Below are 8,727 nucleotides of genomic sequence, written 5' to 3'. Positions count from 1 at the left end.
GGGCAAAGCTAGGAGTCAGGGAGGCTGGGGAGGAGGAGGAGATAGAAAGATATTTTAGCCTCCTACAAAGCAGGTGTGAGTTGACCCCAGCTTACCTTGCCACCAGACTCTGCTGCTGACCCTTTATTCTAAATGGCCTTTAGGAATCCTCCACCTTCCCAGGCTTTATTCCATACCTACCTCATTTAACCTGCCCAATGTGCTTCCCCATCCCTCTTTCCTATTCCAGTATAGCACATCTCTTAGAGACCAGCTCAATCTCTAGCATCTAGGACATAATAACTATGATAATGTTTGTGATAATGATGGTGATTTTAGGGGTAATGTCAACGGTAATGGTGGTGATGATAACAGTGATGGTGATGGTAAACATGATAACGATGATGATAGTGGAAAGCGAATGATGGTATTGATGGTGATGATGAAGATGATGGTGATAATAATGATGATGGTGATGATTATGTTGCTGATGATGGTAATGGTGATGATAATGATGGTGATGGTGATGATGATTCTGTGATGATGGTGGTGATGGTGATGATGATGATGGTGATGGTGGTGATGGTGATGATGATGATGGTGGTGGTGGTGATGATGTGATGATGGTGGTGGTGGTGATGATGATGATGGTGATGGTGGTGATGGTGATGGTAGTGATGGTTATGATGGTGATGGTGATGGTGATGATGATGGTGATGGTGGTGATGGTGGCAATGATGTGATGGTGATGGTGATGATGATAATGGTGATGTGATGGTGATGATGACAGTGATGTGATGATGATGGTGATGGTGATGATGATGGAGATGATGATGGTGATGATGGTGAAGATGTGATGATGATGGTGATGGTGATGATGGTGATGATGTGATGATGGTGGTGATGGTGATGATGGTGATGGTGATGGTGATGATGATGATGGTGATGGTGGTGAAAATGTGATAATGATGGTGATGGTGATGATAATGGTGATGGTGATGGTGATGATGGCAGTGATGTGATGATGATGGTGATGGTTATGATGATCATGGTGATGATGATGATGGAGATGATGATGATGGGGCTGATGATGATAGAGATGATGATGATGATGGTGATGATGGTGATGGTGATGATGATGGTGGTGATGATGGTGATGGTGATGATGGTGGCGGTGATGATGGTGATGGTGATGATGGTGATGGTGATGATGATGGTGGTGATGATGATGGTGGTGATGATGGTGATGGTGATGATGGTGATGGTGATGATGGTGGTGGTGGTGGTGGTGGTGATGGTGGTGATGGTGGTGATGGTGGTGATGGTGATGGTGATGATGGTGATGATGGTGATGGTGATGATGATGGAGATGATGATGATGGGGGTGATGATGATAGAGATGATGATGGTGATGGTGATGATGGTGGTGGTGATGATGGTGATGGTGATGTTGGTGGTGATGATGGTGGTGGTGGTGATGATGGTGGTGATGGTGGTGATGATGGTGATGGTGATGGTGATGATGATGGTGATGGCGGTGATGATGGTGATGATGGTGGTGATGATGATGACAATGATGGTGGTGGTGATAGTGATGAAGACAATAATGATAGCACCTGCTGCATGCCTGACACTATTCTTGCCAGTCGTTATGTGTATGAATTCTTTTAATCCTTATAACTACCCTGTGATGTGGAGGCTATTAGCATTCCTAGTTTACAGGTGAGGAAACCTAGGCCAGTAGAGGTTATTGTCCATGTTTACCTGACTCCCCACTCCAATGACCTCTGTCATCCATTGGACATTTCTGCAGTGGTGGCTCTATTTCCCTTTCTGATGCCCAGAAGCATTACTTATGTCATCTGTGGCCATTTCTCCCTGTTTATCTCTGTCTTTCACCTGGCTGGGCCCTCCATATGTTGTCCACTCTTGTATCTGTCACTGTGCCGTGCAGGTGATTTCCTGCATAAAATATTCAACAAACACATGGCGATGCTGAGTAGAGGAGTCAGAGAGACAAGCGCGGTTTCAGGAAGCAGAAGTCAGCAACTAATGGGCTATGCAGATCCAGCAAGCCCCCGAGGACTTGGGAGAGAGCAGATGTGGGGCTGGATGGGAAGAGGGGGCTGAGTGCAGGGTAAGGGGCAGCTGTGTGCTGGAATTGCTCCTGGGGGATGGCACCTCTGAACATTCACCCCTGGAGAGAAGTCTCCTTTCCTGCTTCGGAGCCCAGCCTCCACCGCACTGGCCTCTCGTGCTCCAGTCAAATGAACTATATTTGCGTTTATGCTTCCACATCCTAAAAAAGCACTTGTGAAACACTTTAGCGTCTCAGCCCCTGGGGACACAAGGACTTCTGAGAGAGACAGACTAGAACCATTTATTTTTCCTTCCTAAATGCCATGGGCAGCTCTTTATGACTGAGCTGACAAGGCTGTGTCTTTTTAAGCATCACAATGCAGAGGGGGTCAGGGATGCCAGGCAGGGAGGAGAGACGGGAGGGGCATGGGGTCACTTCTCTGGGGACACTGGTGCAGTATCACTGTGATTGTGGGTATCTGAAACCAGTGGGACAGCAAAGACAATTAGGTTTTATTTATTTCACACACTCTTAGAGGCACCTATGCACCAGATGCGCTTCCTAGCTCTTTAGAAAATTAACTTGCTTAATCCTTATGATAACCCCATAAGGAAGATGCTAATATCAGCCCACCTGACAAAAGAAGAAACTTGTCCCAGAGCAGAGAAGTTGCTCCCCAGGGCTGCAAGGCTGTGAGGGGCAGAGCTGGGTTTGCTCCAGTGTCTCCAGATCTGGCCCATAACCACACTCAGGGTGGCCTAGCATATATTTTAATTACTTCAAATATACTTTATGCTTATTATTTTAAATTCAAGCATAAACATCCTTTTACTAAAGGGACAGTGCCTCGAAACACAAAGAAAGGCCCAGAGGAATGTGCAAATGAAGGAGTGTTGAAGTCAGAGAGGGTCCCCAGCCTAGCTCCTGTTACCCCAAGAAAGCAAAGCCCATGGGTGAGTTCTGCAGGAGCTGAGGCCAGACCACAAGGCGGGAAGAAGGATGGAGCCTGTGACTTCCTCCTAGAAATGAATACAGGAGGCTCTGGTAGCTTGCTCAGATAGGACAGGTGAGAGGGACAGGTCAGGGACCAGGCCAGGTCTGCTCCCAAGTGAGCCCAGCCCATCCCATGACCTCCAGTGACCCTTCCTCTTCTTCCAGGGTAACATTTCACAGACCCAGCCTCATATGGTTTGGCTGTGTCTCCACCCAAATCTCATATGGAACTGTAGTTCCCATAATCCCCACATGTTGTAGGAGGGACCTGGTGGAGACAATTGAATCATGGAGGCTGTTTCCCCATCCTGTCCTTGTGATAGTGAGTTCTCACGAGAGCTGATGGTTTTATAAATAATTGAATCATGAGGGCTGTTTCCCCATCCTGTCCTCATGATAGTGAGTGAGTTCTCACGAGATCTGATGGTTTTATAAGGGGCTTCCTCCTTCCCTGGACACTCATTCTCTTTCCTGCCACCCTGTGAAGAGGTACCTTCTGCAATGATTATATGTTTCCTGAGGCCTCCCCAGCCATGAGGGGCTGTGAACCAATTAAAACTCTTTCCTTTATAAATTACCCAGTCTTGGGTATTTCTTCATAGCAGTGTGAGAACAGACTAATACACAGCCCTTGGTGTAGGTAGACATGCTTGTGCTGGGACGGGGCCATGAGGCCCCTTTATTTAACATCCCATTGCTCTGAATCCCTTGGTTGGGCCCCATGGAGCAGAGCACTCTGGCTCCCTGGGCCTCACTGCACGGCCTCTCTCTCTCTCCTGTTCCTCTACCTTATGCCCTGTGGACGCTTCCTGATGCCTCCCTCCCAGCATGAAGAGAGTTTGCAGCCCACAAGCTGTGACCTGGTTGGAAACACAGACTCAGTTCCCTTGGAAAGAGGTGAGCGCAGCCTGTGGGAAGTGCTTGGGCAAAGATGAAGGGCTCAGGCTTGGAGGCTTAGGCAAGATGGGAAGTAAGACAGGAAGGGGTCTGTCTAGGAGGCTCTCTTACATAGAAGCCTGGGGCTGGCAGGACATTTTTGGTGCAGGGCAGAACTGGTGAGACCACACAAGGAGGTGGTATCTGTCACAAGAAATTGGTGGAGGACAGAATTCAGGGGAGCAGGTGGAGGAAGAGGAAGCTGCGGTGTTGACTGGAGGTAAGAAGAGTTACTAGGAGGCCAGGGGAGCACTGTGCATGGGAGTCCTTGGAGAGCTGGGGCCCAAAGGGGCGTGGTCACAGGTCCAGAGGGCCCAGGGGCTTTTGACATTCAGCTGAATAGCATCTTCCCAAAATCCATGATCCCTTGGAACCTCAGATTCCTTATAAAACCATCAGATCTCGTGAGAACTCACTATCACAAGAACAGACTTTATTTGGAAATAGGGGCTTTGCAGATACCAATAAAGATTGAAATGAAGTCACACTAGATTAGAGTAGGCCCTGAACCCAATGGAAGTGTCCTTTTGAGATACAGAAAAGGACACAGAAACACACAGAGGGGAAGGCCACATGAAGACGAAGGTAGAGATAGGGGTGAGACGTCTACAAGCCATGGAATGACATGGACGGTGGGAGCCACCAGCAGCTGCGGACAGATTCTTCCTCTGAGTCTCCGTTGGACTTCTGGCCTTCTGGAGTGTGAGAAAGTACATGTCTAGTATTTTAAGGCCTCAGTTTATGGGAATTAGGGCAGCCCAGAAACCTAATCCAGTGGTCACTGGCCGTCTTTGAGAAAGGGCTTTGGCTCTCAAGGTGGGAGCGTTCGGTGATGGGTGGAGAAGACCTGGATACAGCAGGCAGAGGTGGGTTCTCAAGGACCTCAGTGGTGAGGGGAAGGGAAGGGATAGGGCAGCAGCCTCGAAGTCAGGTGGAGAGAAGCAGAGAACTTTTAAGGAAAGGGACAGAGGCCGCAGGGGAGGGAGTGGGGGAGAGGTATCAGGGGCTGCCTTCAAAGCCAGGCCCTGGGGGGAGGATGGTTGAGACCTCCTTCAGGACATGTGCTGAGGCTGGGCATGTCAGGAGGGCTCTTGTAGCCCTGATGCCTGCATGGCCTGGCACCAGCTGGAGCTCAGTGGGTGTTTCAAGAATGAGGAGAGGGCAGAGATGGAATCAGGAAATGGGTGGAAGGCCTCTCACTTCCAGCTGAAAAGGCCACAGGTTTATTCTGGAAGATCTTGGAACTGAATCAGGAGCCTGCGCCCCAGGGCACTGAGCTGAGTGAAGAGCCAGGAGGGCTTTTATGGCCTGGAGGACTGTCCCCTCCCATCCATATTGGTGGAAGCCATTAACTTTCAAATTGGGCTACACCAGAATCATCTTGGGGGCTTATTTAAAATGTAGATGCCTGGGGCTTGCCCTCGGAGATCCTGATGTAGGAGACCTGGAGTGGGGCTCAGGAATCTGCATTTTATCAAGCACATTCAGCTGATCCTGACACAAAAACTTCAGATGGGACCTGGGGGAAGATGGGGCACATTCAGCCACCCTTTGTGTAGTTTGAGTGTCATGCAAGTTTTCTTCCCTACATGGCCCTTGAGTCCTTACATTGCTGCTGGTTCCTGGAATCTCAGCCTCAAATCTGTGAGGTCATGTGTGTGGCTTTAAAAGCTCCTGCTGCCCTGTTTACCTTAGTGGTTCATGGCAAGAGGTGGGGGATGCATTTCTGGGAATGCCTAGCCCTCCTGCAAACATGCAGAAGAGTCAGAGGTGACTCTTCTTTTTAAATTTTGAGACAGGGTCTTGCTCTCTCGCCCAGGCTGGAGTGCAGTGGCACAATCACAGTTCACTGTAGCCTTGACCTCCTAGACTCAAGTGATCCTCCCACCTCAGCCTCCCAGGCAGCTAAGACTACAGGTACACACCACCATGCCCAGCTAATCTTTGTATTTTTTGTAGAGATGGGGTCTCACTACATTGCCCAGGCTGGTGTTGATCTCCTGGGCTCAAGCCATCCTCCCACTTTGGCTTTGGCCTCCCAAAGTATTGGGATTACAAGTGTGAGCCACTGTGCCTGGCCAGAGGGGACTTTCTTTACTCCTCCAAACATTTTGTAAAGACTGAAGATGGAAAGGTGGAAGGAGAGAGCTGGGCTGGGCACCACTCCGCATGGAGGCCTTTGTTTGCCGACTGAAAGGGTCACAGGGGGAAGCCCTGTGCTGGACTCTGAGAAGCCGTGTCAAGCACACACATTTTTCTTTGAGAAAGCGGCATGTGGCATGCGGCAGGGGCCTGTATTTAATAACACAACCCTCACACGAAAGGCAGGGGAGATGTGTATGGCTCCGTCGCTGGAGAGCTGTCTAATCCTGATAAATGCAGCATCATCCCTCCCACAGTGAAAAGTCCCTGCATTAGATTAAACATATCAATCCTGTGTGTTACCATCTGTTGTCTGACAGCCAGCACCTGGACAGCCTCTGGTGACCTGCCTTCCACGGCCCTATGTGGAAAGTACACGGCTGAGCCCCAGATTCCAGGTAATGTCCATGCTCCAGCCCTGGGGAAGCTGCACCGAGGCTGGATACTGTTGCTGAGGCAAGGCTGGGCAGCTGCCCTGGGTTGGCAGTTGGTCACAGCTCTCCAAGAGCTCTGTGATGCTTTGAAGGAAGAATGTGTGTTTTTGTAGCACACGCTGTTCACGCCCCAACAGGCTGGTGCCCCATTCCTGAGCCTTCTTGGGGTGGCCCAGCTCTCTCCTCTGGGACTGTGCAGAGATGGAGGTGAGAGAAGTAACGCAGCCTGGACCGGGAAGGTAGACTGCTGTGTGTCGCCGTGGATCCAGGCAGCTCTGATCCCGCCTGACAGGTAGACAAGAACACACTTGGCAACTAGTAGCCACTCACCTGGTACCAGGGCCATGTGGACCTGCCCTAGCGTGGCCTCGCTCAGTGCCTGCCAGGGACTCTCAGTGCCTCCCCTGGCTGATGGTCCTGCCTGCCCCGGATAGGTGGGTCCAACTCCAGAATCCCCCTCGGAGCCAGCCTCGCAGGGATTCAGGTGCCTTTGACTGGGGCCCTGCTTGCAAGGGAAGGATGGATGGGGAGGAGATGGCAGGGGAAGAGCTGAGCAAGAGGTGGTATCTGCAGGAGACAGCCTCAGTCTGTCCTCCAGGGATCCCTGGAGTGGGAATCAGGAGGGGGTGACCTGCCCTCATGTAAGGTGGCTCCCATCAGCCAAGGACAGTTCCTGGTCCAGGGCCACATGCCTTCTCTCATGCTGATCTCTGCATGGTCCGAGAGGGGAGGGCTGGGCTGGTTGGGCACCTTGCAGGACAGTGTGTGTGCTCACCCCATCGCGGCATCACGTCAATGGACCAGCGAGGAAGGAGCAGCTGGTACGTTAGAGGCTTTGGTGAGACACTCATGTTCCAAAGGCAGGAGCTAAACCCTATAAAGACTCCAGGGCCGGGCCTGTCAGTGAAGATTTCAGGGATCCAGAGGTCTGGGGCATGTCAAGGCACCCCCTCCAAAATCAAAGATAGGTGAGGGCACCTCAAACCTCTTACCACTGAGAAAGGCACATGAACCTCGGTGGGCAGAGCCCAGAGCAAGGCAGGCTTCTGCAGCAGGTCCAGGCTGTGCCGCAGGCCAATGACCATGGTGAATTCATTCGAGGCCTGTGGTGCTGGTCAACAGCCACTGCTTAGGAGCCTGCGACCCACTGCACTCCTCGGAACAGCTCCCTGCAAAGACCATCCCTCCCCATATAACCTAGATGAGGCTCACAGACACCCCCACCCATTTACCCAGGACGAGTCCAGACACAGCCCCTCTGAATTCCATTTCTTTGCCTCACAGATGATTAGTGGAACTGTTTTGTCCCCACTCATAATTGGAACAAAATGCTTGTTAGTGAAACAGTTCTGCTTCTCTCCTGCCCCAGGCCCTGAACTCTGGCCTACCCTCAGCCTGAACCCATAGACGGCCATCCGGTCTGAACGCAGGCTGGCCTCAGGGTCAAATGTTCTCCGATCCACTGTCCCACTGAGCCACCTCCACCTTTTCTTCTCACCTCCTTCACCAGTCCTTTCTAATCCCGTACACAAAAGCCTCTTTCTGCCTAATTTTTGGGATGCTTTCAGGTCTCATGGTGGGAGCCTTCTCCTCACTGCAACAGCCCCTCCCCCACTGCAGTAGCCCCTCCCCCACTGCAGTAGCCCTTCCCCCACTGCAGTGGCCCTTCCCCCACTGCAACAGCCCCTCCCCCACTGCAGTAGCCCTTCCCCCACTGCAATAGCCCCTCCCCCACTGCAGTAGCCCTTCCCCCACTGCAGTGGCCCTTCCCCCACTGCAACAGCCCCTCCCCCACTGCAGTAGCCCCTCCCCCACTGCAGTGGCCCTTCCCCCACTGCAACAGCCCCTCTCCCACTGCAGTAGCCCTTCCCCCACTGCAACAGCCCCTCCCCCACTGCAGTGGCCCTTCCCCCACTGCAGTGGCCCTTCCCCCACTGCAGTGGCCCTTCCCCCACTGCAGTGGACCTTCCCCCACTGCAGTGGACCTTCCCCCACTGCAATAGCCCCTCCCCCACTGCAACAGCCCCTCCCCCACTGCAGTAGCCCCTCCCCCACTGCAGTGGCCTTTCCCCCACTGCAATAGCCCCTCCCCCACTGCAGTAGCCCTTCCCCCACTGCAATAGCCCCTCCCCCACTGCAGTAGCCCTTCTCCCACTGCAACAG

This window comes from Pongo abelii, chromosome 1 (genome assembly GCF_028885655.2).
Source record: "Pongo abelii isolate AG06213 chromosome 1, NHGRI_mPonAbe1-v2.0_pri, whole genome shotgun sequence".
In the NCBI taxonomy this organism is placed as follows: domain Eukaryota; kingdom Metazoa; phylum Chordata; class Mammalia; order Primates; family Hominidae; genus Pongo; species Pongo abelii.
The sequence above is the reverse complement of the archived record's forward strand: the minus strand, read 5'-3'. Positions refer to the sequence as shown.